The sequence below is a fragment of the Macaca nemestrina genome, chromosome 6, assembly GCF_043159975.1.
Source record: "Macaca nemestrina isolate mMacNem1 chromosome 6, mMacNem.hap1, whole genome shotgun sequence".
In the NCBI taxonomy this organism is placed as follows: domain Eukaryota; kingdom Metazoa; phylum Chordata; class Mammalia; order Primates; family Cercopithecidae; genus Macaca; species Macaca nemestrina.
In genome coordinates, this window is record NC_092130.1 from 150,078,283 (window position 1) to 150,095,387 (window position 17,105).

Sequence of the window (17,105 nt, forward strand, 5' to 3'; positions counted from 1 at the left end):
TTCACTCCCACTTTCCTGCGTGTAGTTCTTGGAGAAACTGTAGAATGTGCTGGGACTACATTCATCCTGAGACATAGGCAAAAACTGCCTGAAACAGTCTGGGTCTTGTTCTTGTCCCAACCAGAAAATGTAACATCTTGAGCTAGGGAGGAACTGTCTGAGACAAACTGGGCTTTGTTCCCTCTTCCCCTGCAAGCAGGATGTCCTTCAAATCTTTGCCCAGTGAGTTATATTGCCCTGAGGTATATAACTTGTGTTGGGACAACTTCTGGGGTCCCTCAGCCACAATACAAGTGGAACACCCAAGGTTCAGCCTTCCTCCATCTGCCCCAGGCAGCTTTCTTGAGCCTTGAGGGACTGGATCACAGTGGATCCTAGGCTGCTTTTGTTGCTTGCTGCCTATCTGTAAGTAATAAATCTATTTTATGTAACTTGTTGTGGGTGAGTGTTCTGTCTCATCGGACTTAGGCAACTGGTAAAACTACAGCCCAAGGTGCAGTGGGCAAAAGTGTTTGGAGTCCTATTTCTGGAGGTTGGTGTAGTCATAATCTTTGCTATTCTCCATACAGTGGGAGTTCTCTCTTGGTGCTAGTAATTGGAGAACGTGGTCCACACTACATTGTGTATAGTAGAGGCTCAACAACTTTTGAATGAATGTGTACATGAAAATAGGCACCTGACTTAAGTCGGGCTGTTCAAATTTTGTCACTTGAAAATTGCAACAGAGAATTATGGTATTGTATTGGTGGCTACATCACATCAATAGTAGATGTTCAAGAGGAAAAAAGCTACAAGTTGTGATGCCAACTTACCCATGCCTGGTCAGGTTCCTATTTCACTGAAGTGTGGTTGCCTAGCTTTAATTATAAGAGATACTCCAGTATATCTATTAAACAAGTTACTCTTTCTTACAACCACGAACTCATGCATTGTGCAACTAAACCATCACTTTGATCTTCTGAAAGTGTTTATACATGTGGGGGTAGAAATAGATGGCACATATGCACATAAATATGAGCACGTATTGATTGTGTTTCTCTAATTATAGCCGACACAAATGAAAAACTAATTGTAATATGTATTTGTGAATGGGTGTTATTGATTAACCTAGAATTACACATTTAGTTATCACTTTTTATGTGTCTCTCAGCATAGAATATATATGTATCTGGATATAAAAATTTGGGAGGGAACGTTTTAAAAATTGGCATGGGCTATGTGTATGCACATAGATGTATTTAAGACTGTGTGATTATAATGTATGTTCTCATTTATTATGGGTTATCATTATGGATTGAAGGTTATTGTGCCCCCTTTTATCATGTCAATATTATAGAGGAAGCTTAGTTTTCTGTTTATTTTATGTGAATATGTGTGTTGTATTTGTTAATTTAAAAATCATTCTGACTAAAGAACAACAAAAATAACATGAAAAAACCAAGGTATTTATCACTTGTTTATTCATTGCTTCTTCCTCTTTCTCCTCCTCCATTAGCCTCATCTGTTTTGATTCATTAAACTAGTCATCTTACATGCAACATCTTTCCATTTACAATTTCTTCTACTTAAGAGAAATAAATATTAATATCTAATTTGGAGGTTTTCATTTCCTATTATATTCTTTTATATGAAAACATTGTAGTTACTTTGACTAATGCCATTTTGATTAATCTTTTAAAAATATTATAGACCCTTTGGAGAACAGAATATTCCCAGTTTACTGATATTTAGATATTTAATTTCTGTTTAATTTTTATATATTGGGAATGATGAATAGATGATAGATTACTGTAAATCTGTTCTTTCTTCTAAAATGGAAACATCTTAAAATATTTCTAAATAATTATAAATATGTAATTCTGAATACATTTTCCTGACATTAAGGGGTGTTTTAAAGATGTGTAGATGAGAAACTCAAGATTTGCCAAATTTCTGTTTTGCAGGAGGTCTTATTCCAGGGTTGGTAATTATCATTTAATGGAGAGAAGCTTTAAGGTCTGGATCCCATATACCCTAGAATTCTAATTCCAATGTTGCAAACATGAGAGTAATTCAAGATTTGGTGTCAGAATTTTTTTATCTCGTTTTGGGAATAGTGCAGGATGTTTGTTTTTCCCCAAAACTCAGAATATTCTGGAAATGATTTTCAGTAGGGCAAAGGTAGGGTCAGTCATTCAGAGGGTATTGACTAATGCTTTATTGAGGTGTTGTGGAGGTAGTTTTAATGTTGGCAATTTTTCCATTTGCATCTTTCTCATCTCCCAACCTTATGTTCATTAATTAATGAAGAGACTTTAGAATTTGAAAGGACAATGAGATAACACAAAGGGTCAAATTAGACTCAGGAGCAATCACAAGACACAGGAAAATGCTTCTTTCTTTGAAGAAGTCCAAAAGAAGTCCCACACCATTAACAGAGCTCCCAGAATGTCCTTTTTCTTCAACATTGCCAAAGCCTGTCATTCCCCAATAAACCCACAAATCTCAGGTTTTTAAAAATTAGTAATCTAAAAAAAAAAAAAAAAAAAAAATCACATGTATCCTGCTAAAAGCGTTTTGTAGATAAGTGCTCTCCATCACATTTCTGCTAATATCTTTACCCGGAGGTCTAGTTAAGAGCCAGGTTTACAATGGCATTGCCTATGGTCATTATGTTTTGTTTTATCATTTTAGAAATGTTTGTGTTTCTTGGTTTTATTCAGTTTGTCATAGTTGTCTACAGTATTTTTTTTTTTTTTTTTTTTTGTATTTTAGGGTAATCCAAGATGGATCAGAAATTCAGGATCTTCACGGTTAACGTGGTGGCAGTCAGAAAGAAATGCAATAGAACTGATTTAAGCTCTAGATCATGATAGCCTGTGATGTGGTTATGATCTGTTATTGTTTGCGATTTTCTGTACCATCATATAGTAATGACAGTTTGTTATGTAGTGGAGATGACTGCACCAGACCTATGTAAAAATTTAGTTTCTACTAAAAATATTCTTCTTGAAGCTTATGAGACTATTTTAAAGTAAATAATTTCCTAAAGAAATAGGCCTCTGGTGAAACACCAGGGAATAAAGGAAATAAATTGAGAAAAATGCCACAAGCTTATTTTTATTGATCCCATTCCCATAGGTTTAAATGTAATTTTTAATTAGAGTGTATCACAGAAAATACCCTTTTCAATTTATTTTAAAAGATTTGATCATATTTTTGCCCTTTTAACTTATAGCTAGAGCAACACATACTGTGAAAAGTTTAGAAAAGTTAAATCTAAAGTCTGCCCTTGACGTGACTAGTCAATTATTTCTTAAATAAATGATAATAAAAACTTAAAAAACAGGTAAACAGAGCTGGCTTTTCTGTCTCCAAATTGAGTATATTGATATGTAATTCATAAAATTATTAAATTTTATAAAATACACTATTGTTTATCTAAATTTGATGATGTTGATTTTAGGAAAAGTTGATCATATAAACATTAAGAATATTGATGAGTATATATGAACTATTTAATTGTTATATTTGTTTAGACAATTCAGTGTAGTTATTATCTTTGCCTGATAAACTACAATAAAAATGGACTTTTTGTTGGCATTGCGTAAGAAGCATCTAAATTTTCAGAGGTGCAAACAATTTTTCTTTAACTTCAATTTTTTTGTTTATATTTTTTATAGTTTGACAATGAAATTCTACATGCATCTGGAATTTCAAGGTAATCTATTACATTTTAAATAATTTGAAGCTTGACAAGTTATAATATACAAATGATAAATATCTGTGCTGTTGCTGGGCTGGTTCACCCTCAGGAGATCAATTCCTCATTTTTTCCCATAAAGGAAAATCACAAGGGTATTGATCCAGCAGGAGGTGTTTCTTCCATGTCAGTTGGCTTCTAGATGGATTTAGCTAATGGGAGGTACTTGTTGGCACTGGAGGAGAAGTTGGTTTGCTTTTCCTCTTCCTCTTTGCTTTAGGCAGCACTTCTAGCAATAGCGGTACCACTTCCACGGGTCCAGACCCTGCTTGAAAGGTACATGTTGGCCCCAGTATCTTGGAAATCCTTGGCTGGTTCCAGGCTCCATAATATTACCCACTCCCTGTTGTCTCTGTAGCCTGTGAGTAATGGTGACCTTATGTCTTTTTAAAATCTCAGCATTGCTTCCTCTCCTCTATGTGGCTATTCAGTTCTGTCATCAGATATATATAAAATTTGCTGCATTAAATTTTATATCAGTTCCAAATACCTTGTTTCTGTTTCCTGGTCGAGCCATGGCTGATACATTCTTCATATTAATTTTAAAGAATGCTAATCTATAATTTAAAATCATTATAAATTGGAAAGCTCATTGGAAAATGTGCATTTCTTATGTTTAGATTAGATGATTGTACTGGACTGAATGTGTAGGTCCTCCCAAACCTACCCCCAAACTCATACGCTGAAACCCTAACTTCCAGTGTTATAGTATTAATAGGTGGGGCCTTTGGGAGAGGATTAAGTCATGAAGGTGGAGCCCTAATAAATGGAATTAGTGCCCTCATAAAAAGAGACACACTTATGCTATCTTTCTCTTTCTTTTCCTCTGTCTCTACTCTCTGCCATGTGAAGACACAATGAAGAGATGAACATGTGCAAACGAGAAAGAGTACCCTTACCAGACAGACACTAGAGCTCGCAGAAATTTGATCTTGGACTTCCCAGCCTCTAGAACTGTGAGAAATAAATGTTTGTTGTTTATGACACTTAGTCTATGGTATTCTGTTATAGAGCAGTTTGAGCTGACTAATGCAATATTATCAAGTCAAGAAAAACAATTGGGTAATTTATTAAGATTCTTTTCTTTTATAGCAGATAATTTATTTCAACATTACTTAAAAGTATTGAAACTTTTCTATGCTGGGAATTGCAGTGCTGCTGGTGAAAGTGGTGCCAGAGTTTGTGTGTATGTCTGTGTGTGTGTCTAATTGCATTCAGGGAGCATTTGTTTAGTCTGTTTTAAAGCTATCAGAGCTAACATTTGTGTATGTTTGTTTTCTTTATCTCAGCTCTGGTAAATCCATGAAAAACAGATGAAAGCCAAATCTTTCATTATTTCTAAATCCCTGATTATGACATATTTCTCCTACAATGTGTCCCAAAAGAATGAGAAAAGCATCTGTAACCACGCACAGGTTATGTTGTAGTCCCCTCAGTAGCATTTTGTCCATATGGAGCTTAATTCTGTAAACTACCTATAACTAGGTATAAAATTCAGACAGAAAATAGCAATTTATCACAAGTGTCCAGCTGGCTTCTTCTTCTAAGTGGTTATTTCCTAATCTGCAATCCAGCCATTCACTGCCCACTCACATTTTTGAGCTATAAAATCAATAATAAATAGCAAGAACATTCCCTTGAGAGCTTAGCCATGCGTTGCAACTGGGAAGAACAAATGAAGGGCAATGCCATAGAACTGTGTGCTTGGGTTTTAATAGAAGAAATAAAAAATGGAAAAATGGAAGTTGCTCCTTTCATCCAGTTGATCAATAATGCAATGTAAGCTTAAGCTTAAAATTCTCCCTAAATCAAGAAATGTTCTTTAAAAGAAAACCTTTAGAGAAATAATTTTTTCAATTAGTATAATATTTGAAAGATTCTTATATATTTTACTGACTTAGTGATCTTTCTTCAATATAATTGAACCTGATCAGTTCAAAATACCCATTTTGGGTCCTCTTCAAATTGAAGTCTGGAAATCTTTAAAATGTTGACAGACATTTTAATGAAAGTTAAACAGTACACTGACAAAGTGCACTGTTACCTCCAGTTGCATTTCCAACAGAACTGTGCTCTCTAAAAATATTTGTAAAATAGATATGTACATGCACACATAGACACATATACCCATATATACACTTTTTACACACACACACTCACATGCAAACATAATGAAATCAGGTAAGAAACTATTTTAGCAATTCCAGATAGGACTAATTTGTTCAAACAGTGTATATATATGGATATTTTATATGAACACTGTTCATTTGTATGTTTATGTACATATCTACAAATGTTTGAGTGAATTCTTACCATCTGGAAACTAGTTACTACTAATTTCACTTTAGAGGTAATAAACTAATTCAAAAATTAATTTAACCATGATCACATGACTAGCATTTATCTTACTGATAATTTGAACTCAAATAGGACCAATTCTAAAGCCCTCATTTTTAATTATATAATTCTGTCTTCCATAGTAAAATCAATACAACAAAATTAAATCTATTGGAAGGCAGCTTACAATTAAAAGACAGTTGAGTACAACAGAAAACAAATTAGTCATATCAGGAATGGCCAAATAGTTTCTTTTCTGAATTATGTCTGTATGTGAGTGTAGAAATATGTATATATGGGTATTTTGTATGAACACTGTTCGTATGTGTATTTATATACATATCTACAAACATTTATATCCATATCTGTGTATGTACATATCTACATATACTAGTATACATGTACATTTGTATACCTATAAACATAAATATATATATACAAAAATACACACATACATAAACACATATAAAATTTAACATATTATGCACTGATCAGGTACTATCTTTCTGTCATATTGTTGTATCCATGGTTTATTGTTTTCCCAGAAGTGTGTTATAGGAAAATTAAATAGTTAAATAATCCATTATGACAGAAATATTTTCCATGATTCTGCTTTTTATAATAGTATATATAATAAAATATGATATACCCTTTTGTTCTCAAGGCCTTGCAAACTAATTGATAAACATAAATACAAAATTTGTAAAACTGTAGAAAAGTTATCATTAATAAATACCAATGCTAACTCATTAAATCTATCTAGGAACTAGTTATTACTAATTTTACCTTAGAAGTAGGAAACTAATTCAGACATTAATTTAACCAAAATCATATGACTAGCATTTATCTTACTGGTAATTTAAACTTAAATACAACCAATTCTAAAGCCCTCATTTTTAATTGTCTATTCTGACTTCTATAATAAAATCAATACAGTAAAATTAAATCTATTGGAAGGCAGCTTACAATTAAAAGACAGTTGAGTACAATAGAAAACAAATTATTCATATCTGAAATGGCTTGTAAAATTTTCATAAAAGGATAAATTTAATTATGTCTTAAAATTAGGTTAGTCATTGAAGAAAAGAGCAGTCTTAATGTGCAGAATTTGTGAAGTGGGAAGGCACAGATATGCATAAAGCAGACAATAAAATAAAATTAGCTAGACTGTCAGATCCAAGAAGGTCCACGTTTGGAGATTTTGTTGAAAATGTTGATTATAGCCAAATTCAGAGGGACTTGAATGTTTGAACAATATCTTGGCACATAAAAACACTCTATAAATGTTTTCTGACTGAATAAATTAATGTATCCTGTAGGCAGTAGGTCACGTGGATGGTTTTCAGTGTAAAAGCATGGCACGATGACAGTATTGCTTTATAATGATTATTCTGGTGGCATGATTCAGCATGAATAAAACTGTAGATTGAAAGACTTCTAAGCATAAGATTAACAGTGAATAATTTAAAAGAACGAATGGGTAAAATAGATATTTGGAAGTCATGTCATCAAGTCAAATGTCCAAGGTCTCTGGAAATAAAATAAATCATTAAATACGATTCAAAAACATATATTGAACACCTACTAGGTGCCATATAAACAGGTGTGGAAACAAAAGGGGACATGAATTCACAGGTGGAATTACGTAACAATGTGAAAAAAGCAGAGAAGCGTAGAGGGGAGTGATTACTATGAGATTAAGAGTAACAGGAAAGTCATCAGAAATAGCTGGTTAGACTTCACCTTGAATGAAAGTTGAACTTGTCCAAAGGACGCGTATTGCATAATAAAAAAATCTGCTTTCTAAGAATACAGTTTGCTTGTAGTAAAATTATTGCAATAAGGTGAAAATACAGAAATGTAGTGTTATTTATATATACACATATATGTGCAATTATTTCCAGATATTACAAAAGGCAGTTTGGTAGCCAGTTCTAAATTCTTGGAGAAGGAGAATTTTGTTTTATTTTTAATGTTTTATCAAAAAATCTTAACCTATTTAGGAATACATTTCATATTTTTATATATACAGATGTATAATATTTATTTAAATCATATAGTATAGCTTAATTTCAATATTTGGCTAACATTAGTATGTCTTAAAATTTTATGAGTTCAACATTTTGAGTTGCAATGCTTTGGAATGAGTACTTTATATTAATGCTGTTCTTATCCATAAAAATATTGAGCATTATATTGTATATAGTATACAGTAGTGTCCTCTTATCCACGGGGGAAATATTTTTCTTTGTTGTTGTTGTTTTGAGACAGATTCTTGTTCTGTCACCCAGGCTAGAGTGCAGTGGCGTGATCTCAGCTCATTGCAGCTTCTGCCTCACTGGTTCAAGTGATTCTCCTGTCTCAGCCTCCCGAGTAGCTGGGACTACAGGAGCCCGCCACCACACCCAGCTAGTTTTGTACTTTTAGTAGAGGCAGGGTTTCAACATGTTGGCCAGGCTGGTCTCAAACTCCTGATCTCAGGGGATCCACCAGCCTCGGCCTCCCAAAGTGCTGGGATTACATGCATGAGCCACTGTGCCCAGTCCATGGGGGATACATTTCAAGATCTTCAGTGGGTGCCTGAAACTGTGGATAATATTGAATCCTTTATACACTCTGTTTTCTTTTTTAATAAAACATACCTATGATAAAGTTTAACTTATAAAATTGGGCACAGTAAGAGAGTAGAATAATTATAACAATCTACTCTTCGTAAATTCACAGATATAAGATTCTTACTGTATATCTTAGCAACCTCAGTATATGGTTATTTTTCTTTCCTTATTAAGATAGTTTTCACCTTATCACTTAAAGGAAACACTTTTATGCATCTCTTTGGTGAATCCAAATTGCCAGCATTATGACTTTTGCACTTTGGGGCCATTATTAAGTAAAATAAAGGTTGCTTGAACATAAACACTACAATACAATTCAACAATCACCTACTAAGGGGGTGGCTACTATTGAGCAGGTAGCATCTACAACATGGATACCCTGGACTTTCCATGGAATGTGAAACCACAGATAAGAGGAGACCGCTGTGTATGGTGAAATAAATTTTATATTGCATAAACAAAACTTGTTTGAAATTCTTTCTTTTTTCTTTTTTGGAGACAGGGTTTCACTCTGTCTTCTAGGCTGGAGTGCAGTGGCATGGTCATAGCTCACTGCAGCCTCAAACTCCTGACCTCAAGAGATCCTCCAGCCTCAGCCTCCCAAGTATCTGTGACTAAAGGCCTGAGCCACCAGGTTCAGCCAGTTGAAAATTCTCTGAATTCATTCCTAACCTCTCTTTAGTCAGAAAATCCATGATGTGTTATATTTGTTTCTAGATTGCTAGTGCTCTAGCAAAATAAACAAAGTTCAACACTAACATCACCAACATAACACCAAAATACTCTGCAATTCAAATGTAACAATAGGGCACATTTCATTGAAGAATAGTTGTTAGATGTGATTAAGGACATTTATCCTTTCAAGATATGATAGTAGCAGAATTTTATGTTTTATATACAAGTGTTCCCTTTGTTCTTGTGTACACATACAGTGAGTGTCTAATGAAGTGTTTTGTTTGTATTCTCAGGTATAGCGTCCCCCAGCTGTAGCTCTAAATTTCTGGACTAAATTATGAATGTGACATGGTGATTTTTAAATGCTTCTGGTTAGTTAATAGGAAACTTTACTTATAAACTTTTCAGTGTGCAGTTGAACTTAGAATTCCCAGTAAGGTTCTCCATTCTCACTCTATAATCAAAGGCTATTAACCAACAGGGTGAAGTTCCCTCCCTATTTCATTGTTTAAATGAATAATTAAAGGAAAGAAAAAGTGCTGAAATATTTGAAGGGCTGACAAGGGAGCAATTGGAGTGTGGGTATGACAGTGGTAATCCTGCAGTGTCAGACACTGTGGGAAGGCTCCACCACACCGCATCTGCTCTTTTAGGGGGATGTTATATTCCTTTACATTTTGTTTAATCAAAGAGCTTGAACGCTGGCCAATTCTGCTTTATACAATCTGAAGAAAGCAATTTGTAATCTGTGAATACAACATGAAGATGCATGGAGGGTGACCATAATTATTCAATATTCAATAAATAAAATAAGTTCATGAAACTAATTTATTTATTTGAGACAGGATCTCATTCCATTCTGTTGCTCAGGCTGAGTATAGTGGCATGATCATGGCTCACTGCAGCCTTGATTGGTTGGGCTTAAGTGATTCTCCTAGGTCAGCCTCTCAAATAGCTGGGACTACAGGCATGCACCATCAGATCTGGCTATTTTTTAATTATTTTGTAGAGATGGGGGTCTCACTATGCTGCCCAGGCTGGTCTTGATCTCTTGGACACAAGCAATCCTCCCTCCTTGGCCTCCCAAAGTTCTGGTATTACAGGTATAAGCCATTGTGCCTGGCCCATAAAACTAATTTCTTTATTTTTTTATATTGGGATATGTCTGAAAGTATGAGATAAACCTATTATAGGAATATTCATATAAAAAGGAACCTCATTTAATTCAACTTTTGGAAAAACTGTTTTTTTTAAGTGTCCCATGAGAGATTGCATGGAGAGAATGAGATAAGACCTGGAAAAGAAAATTTGAATGGAAAAACATAATCTCCTAAAGGGAATATTTCTCTTTAAAAATATTTCCATTTTTTATTTTTGCATCCTAATGATGCTTTTTCTTGGGAGCATATGAGACAATTTTCATTTATTACTACAATAAAATAGTTGTTTCAAGCATGAACACCAAACTCCAAAAATACCCAAAAGGTAATAGTAACAAATAAGAGGTGGGAGTAAAGATATGGACTTTTTTCATATAAGCTAATAAATTTGATTCATGGACTATTTTTCCATCAAGATTTTGAAAGATAAAAATTTTAAAGTTGAATGACTTCATTCTTTAGAAAATTAAACATTTATCACATTATAAATATTTAATATTAACTAATATAGTTAATGTAGTTAATAGTAATAATGTTATATTAATATAGTTAATATAACAATATATTGACTACTGAATGGCAGGCACAGTACTACTTGGTTGGAATTCAGAAACTTAGGAGATGATTCCTAGAAACTGTTTGAGGAATATAAATAATATTCAAAATCTTATTTGATTAAATATTTTTATAAATTAGATAAGATGGAATTTTAATATTAACAGGTTTTAAAGAGAGAGTACACAGAAAAAACACTTTTTACTGCAAAGGGCTAAAGGAAACAATTTATCTGAGCTAGATCATATGAACTTATTACAGCAAGCCTATCGCAAATTGTACATTCTTGCTAAAAGTGAATTTCTAAGCCCAAGTTCTTTGATTTTTCAAAGTTGTATTGTTTTGTGCTAAATTTGGTATCTTAGTGACAGCATTGAAGGAATGCCCATGTATGCTCCTAAAATGCGCTGCAGCTGCTTCCCAAACTAACATCTTGGTTTAGTTTCCATTTTTCAATTTGAACAGAGACATTTTTGGAGTTCCAAATACTGTCTATTAATCCCTCACCTAAAATATGCGGCAACTCTAAAATTCTAAATGGCTTGCTTGTAAATTCTTTCACTCACTTCATTTGGTTAGTGATTGTTCCTTTTATGTTACAACAAATTTTTGTGTTTTTTTTCCAAATTCTTCTTAGAAAAGGCAAATCTGTTGCCACTTAGGTACTTTCACTTTGTATATAGTGTTTCCACTTCCAAATGTTTTTTTTTTCCCCTTTATTTTTATTATACGTTAAGTTCTGGGATACATGTGCAGAACGTGCAGGTTTGTTACATAGGTATACATGTGCCATGGTGGTTTGCTGCATCCATCAACCCGTCATCTACATTAGGTGTTTCTCCTAATGCCATCCTGCCCCTGGTCCCTCACCCCTTGACAGGCCCTGGTGTGTGTTCTTCCCTTCCCTGTGTCCATGTGTTCTCACTGTTCAACTCCCACTTATGAGTGAGAATGTGAGGTGCTTGTTTTCTGTTTCTGTGTTAGTTTGCTGAGAATGATGGTTTCCAGCTTCATTCATGTCCCTGCAAAGGACATGAACTCATCCTTTTTTATGGCTGCATAGTATTCCATGGTGTATATGTGTCACATTTTCTTTATCCAATCTAACATTGATGGGCATTTGGGTTGGTTCCAAGTCTTTGCCATTGTGAATAGTGCCGCAATAAACATATGTGTGCATGTGTCTTTATAGCAGAAAATGATTTATAATCCTTTGGTTATATAACCAGTAATGGGATTGTTGGGTCAAATGGTGTTTCTGGTTCTAGATTCTTGAGGAATTGCCACACTGTCTTGCACAATGGTTGAACTAATTTACACACCTACCAACAGTGTAAAAGCGTTCCTGTTTCTCCACATCCTCTCCAGTATCTGTTGTTTCCTGACTTTTTAATGATCGCCATACTAACTGGTGTGAGATCGTATCTCACTATGGTTTTGATTTGTATTTCTCTAATGACCATTGATGATGAACTTTTTTTTCATATGTTTGTTGGCTCCATAAATGTCTTCTTTTGAAAAGTATCTGTTCATATCCTTCACCCACTTTTTGATGTTTTTTTTTTTCTTATAAATTTGTTTAAGTTCCTTGTAGATTCTGGATATTAGCCCTTTGTCAGATCGATAGACTGCAAAAATTTTCTCCCGTTCTGTAGGTTGCCTTCTCACTCTGATGATAGTTTCTTTTGGTGTGCAGAAGCTCTTTAGTTTAATTAAATCCCATTTGTCAATTTTGGCTTTTGTTGCCACTGCTTTTGATATTTTAGTCATGAAATCTTTGCCAATGCCTATGTCCTGAAAGGTATTGCCTAGGTTTTCTTCTAGGGTTTTTATGGCTTTAGGTCTTATATTTAAGTCTTTAATCCATCTTGGGTTAATTTTTGTATAAGGTGTAAGGAAGGGGTCCAGTTTCATTTTTCTGTGTATGGCTAGCCAGTTTTCCCAGCACCACTTATTAAATAGGGAATCCTTTCCCAATTGTTTGTTTTTGTCAGGGTTGTCAAAGATCAGATGGTTGTAGATGTATGGCTTTATTTCTGAGGCTTCTGTTCTGTTCCATTGGTCTATATATCTGTTTTGGTACAAGTACCATGCTGTTTTGGTTACTGCAGACTTGTAGTATAGTTTGAAGTAGGTAGTGTGATGCCTCCAGCTTTGTTCTTTTTGCTTAGGACTGTCTTGGGTATACAGGCGCTTTTTTGGTTCCATATGAAATTTAAAGTAGTTTTTTCTAATTCTGTGAAGAAATTCTATGGTAGCCTGATGGAAATAGCATTGAATGTATAAATTACTTTGGGCAGTATGGGCCATTTTTATGATATTGATTCTTCCTATCCATGAGCATGGAATGTTTTTCCATTTGTTTGTGTCCTTATTTCCTTGAGCAGTGGTTTGTAGGCCCTTCACATCACTTGTAAGTTGTATTCCTAGGTATTTTATTCTCTTTGTAGTAATTGTGAATGGGAGTTCACTCATGTTTTGGTCTCTGTCTATTATTGGAGTAAAAAAATGCATGTGATTTTTGCACATTGATTTTATATCCTGAAACTTTGCTGAAGTTGCCTGTCAACTTAAGGAGTCTTTGGGCCGAGATGATGGGGTTTTCTAAATATACAATCATGTCATCTGCAAACAGAGACAATTTGACTTCCTCTCTTCCTATTTGAATACTTCATTTCTTTCTTTTGCCTGATTGCCCTGGCCAGAACTTCCAATACTGTGTTGAATAGTAATGGTGAGAGAGGGCATCCTTGTCTTGTGCTGGTTTTTCAAGGGAATGCTTCCAGTTTTTGCCAATTCAGTATGATATTGGCTGTGGGTTTGTCATAGATAGCTCTTATTATTTTGAGATACATTCCATCAATACCTAGTTTATTTAGTGTTTTTGCATGAAGCGGTGTTGTATTTTATTGAAGGCCTTTTCTGCATCTATTGAGATAATCATGTGGTTTTTGTCATTGGTTCTGTTTATGTGATGGATTACATTTATTGATTTGCATAGGTTGAACCATCCCAGGGATGAATCTGACTTGATCGTGGTGGATAAGCTTTTTGATGTGCTGCTGGATTCGGTTTGCCAGTATTTTATTGAAGATTTTTGCATTGATGTTCATCAGGGATATTGGCTTGAAATTTTCTATTTTTGTTGTGTCTCTGCCAGGTTTTGGTATCAGGATGACGCTGGCCTCATAAAATGAGTTAGGGAAAAGTCCCTCTTTTTCTATTGTTTGGAATAGTTTCAGAAGGAATGGTACCAGCTCCTCTTTGTACCTCTGGTAGAATTCGACTGTGAATCCATCTGGTTCTGGGCTTTTTTTTTTTTTTTTTTTGGTAAGCTATTAATTACTTCCTCAATTTCAGAACTTGTTATTGTTCTATTCAGGGATTCAACTTCTTCCTGATTTAGTCTTGGGAGGGTGTATGTATCTGGGAATTTTTCTCTTTCTTCTAGGGATCAGTGGTGATCTCCCCTTTATCATGTTTTATTGTGTATATTTGCTGCTTCTCTCTTTTCTTCTTTATTAGTCTGGCTAGTAGTATACCTATTTTGTTAATCTTTTCAAAAAACTAGCTCCTGGATGCAATGATTTTTTGAAGGGTTTTTCATGTCTCTATCTCCTTCAGTTCTGCTCTGATCTTAGTTATTTCTTGCCCTCTGCTGGCTTTTGAATTTGTTTGCCCTTGCTTCTCTAGTTCTTTTAATTGTGATGTTAGGGTGCCAATTTTAGGTCTTATCTGCTTTCTCCTGTGGGCATTTAGTGCTATAAATTCCCCTCTAGACACTGCTTCAGCTGTGTCTCCAAAATTATGGTACATTGTGTCTTTATTCTCATTGGTTTCAAATAACTTACTTATTTCTGCCTTCATTTCATTATTTACCCTGTAGTCATTCAGGAGCAGGTTCAGTTTCCATGTAGTTGTGTGGTTTTGAGTGAGTTTCTTAATTGTGAGTTCTAATTTGATTGCACTGTGGTCTGAGAAACTGTTTGTTATTATTTCCATCCTTTTGCATTTACTGAGGAGTGTTTTACTTCCAATTATGTGGTTGGTGTTAGAATTAAGTGTGATGTGGTGCTGAGAAGAATGTATATTCTGTAGAATTGGGGTAGTGAGTTCTGTAGATGTCCATTAGGTTTGCTTGGTCCTGAGCTGAGTTCAAGTCCTGAATATCCTTGTTAATTTTCTGTCTTGTTGATCTGTCTAATATTGACAATGGGGTGTTAAAGTCTCCCACTATTATTGTGTGTGAGTCTAAGTCCCTTTGTAGGTCTCTAAGAACTTGCTTTGTGAATCTGGGTGCTCTTGTATTGGGTGCATATATATTTAAGATAGCTAGGTCTTCTCGTTACATTTATCCCTTTACCATTATGTAACGCCCTTCTTTGTCTTTTTTTTTTTTTTTTATCTTTGTTAGTTCAAAGTCTGTTTTATCAGAGACTAGGATTCAATCTTCTGCTTTTTTTTTGCTTTCCAGTTGCTTGGTAAATCTTCCTCCATACCTTTATTTTGAGCTTATGTGTGTCTATGCACGTGAGATGTGTCTCCTGAATACAGCACACTGATGGGTCTTCACTCTATCAGATTTGCCAGTCTGTGCCTTTTAATTGGGGCATTTAGCATGTTTACATTTAAGGTTAATATTGTTATGTGTGAATTTGATCCAGTCATTATGTGCTAGCTGTGTTTTTTTTTTTTTGCCCCCCATTAGTTGATGTAGTTTTCTCATAGTGTCAATGGTCTTTACATTTTATTTTGTTTTTGCAGTGTCTGGTACTGGTTTTTCCTTTCCATATTTAGTGCTTCCTTCAGGACTCTTGTAAAGCAGGCCTGGTAGTGACAAAATCCCTCAGCATTTGCTTGTCTATAAAAGATTTTATTTCTCCTTCGCTTCTGAAGCTTAGTTTGGCTAGATATGAAATTCTGGGTTGAAAATTCTTTTCTTTAAGAATGTTGAATATTGGCTTGTAGGGTTTCTGGAGAGAGATCCGCTTAGTTTGATGGGCTTCCCTTTGTGGGTAACCTGACCTTACTCTCTGGCTGCCCTTAATATTTTTCCCTTCATTTCAACCTTGGAGAATCTGGCAGTTATGTGTCTTGGGGTTACTCTTCTTGGGGAGTATCTTAGTGGTGTTCTCTGTATTTCCTGAATTTGAATGTTGGCCTGTCTTGCTAGGTTGGGGAACTTCTCCTGGATAATCACCTGAAGTATGTTTTCCAGCTTGGTTCCATTCTCTCTGTCACTTTCAGGTATACCAATCAAACGTAGGTTTGGTCTTTTCACACAGTCCTATATTTCTTAGAGGCTTTGCTCATTCCTTTTCATTCTTTTTTTTCTAATCTTATCTTCATGCTTTATTTCATTAAGTTGATCTTCAATCTCTGATATCCCTTCTTCCGCTTGATCGATTTGTCTATTGACACTTGTGTATGCTTCACAGAGTTCTTGTGCTGTGTTTCTCAGCTCCATCAGGTCATTTATGTTCTTCTCTAAACAGGTTATTCTAGTTAGCAGTTCCTGTAACCTTTTATCAAGGTTCTTAGCTTCCTTGCATTGGGTTAGAACATGTTCCTTTGGCTCACAGGAATTTATTATTACCCACCTCCTGAAACCTACTTCTGTCAATTTGTCAAACTCATTCTCCATCCAGTTTTGTTCCGTTGCTGGCATGGAGTTGTGATCCTTTGGAGAAGTGGCATTCTGATTTTTGGAATTTTTAGCCTTTTTTCACTGGTTTTCCCTCATCTTCATGGATTTATCTACCTTTTATCTTTGCTGTTGATGGCCTTCAGATGAAGTTTTTCCATGATCGTCCTTTTTGTTGATGTTGATGCCATTGCTTTCTGTTTGTTGGTTTTCCTTCTAACAGTCAGGCCCCTCTTCTGCAGGTCTGCTGGAGTTTGCTGGGGTTCCAATCCAGACCTTGTTTCCCTGGATATCACCAGCTGAGGCTGCAGAACAGCAAAGATGGCTGGCTGTTCCTTACTCTAGAAGCTTCGTCCCAGAGGGGCACTTGCCAGATA

At 34.9% G+C, this 17,105-nt stretch overlaps 1 long non-coding RNA gene across 1 annotated transcript in view; it reads left to right on the top strand.

Annotated features, from left to right (window-relative positions):
• The first annotated feature begins 232 nt into the window (after positions 1–232).
• The window catches only part of LOC105473005 (uncharacterized), a 32,398-nt gene continuing 15,525 nt past the window's right edge, over positions 233–17,105 (top strand). Inside the window, exons 1-3 of the long non-coding RNA XR_011624317.1 lie at positions 233–405; positions 3,663–3,700; positions 4,595–4,698. This is a non-coding gene — a long non-coding RNA (uncharacterized lncRNA). The remainder of the gene's footprint in view (positions 406–3,662; positions 3,701–4,594; positions 4,699–17,105) is intronic.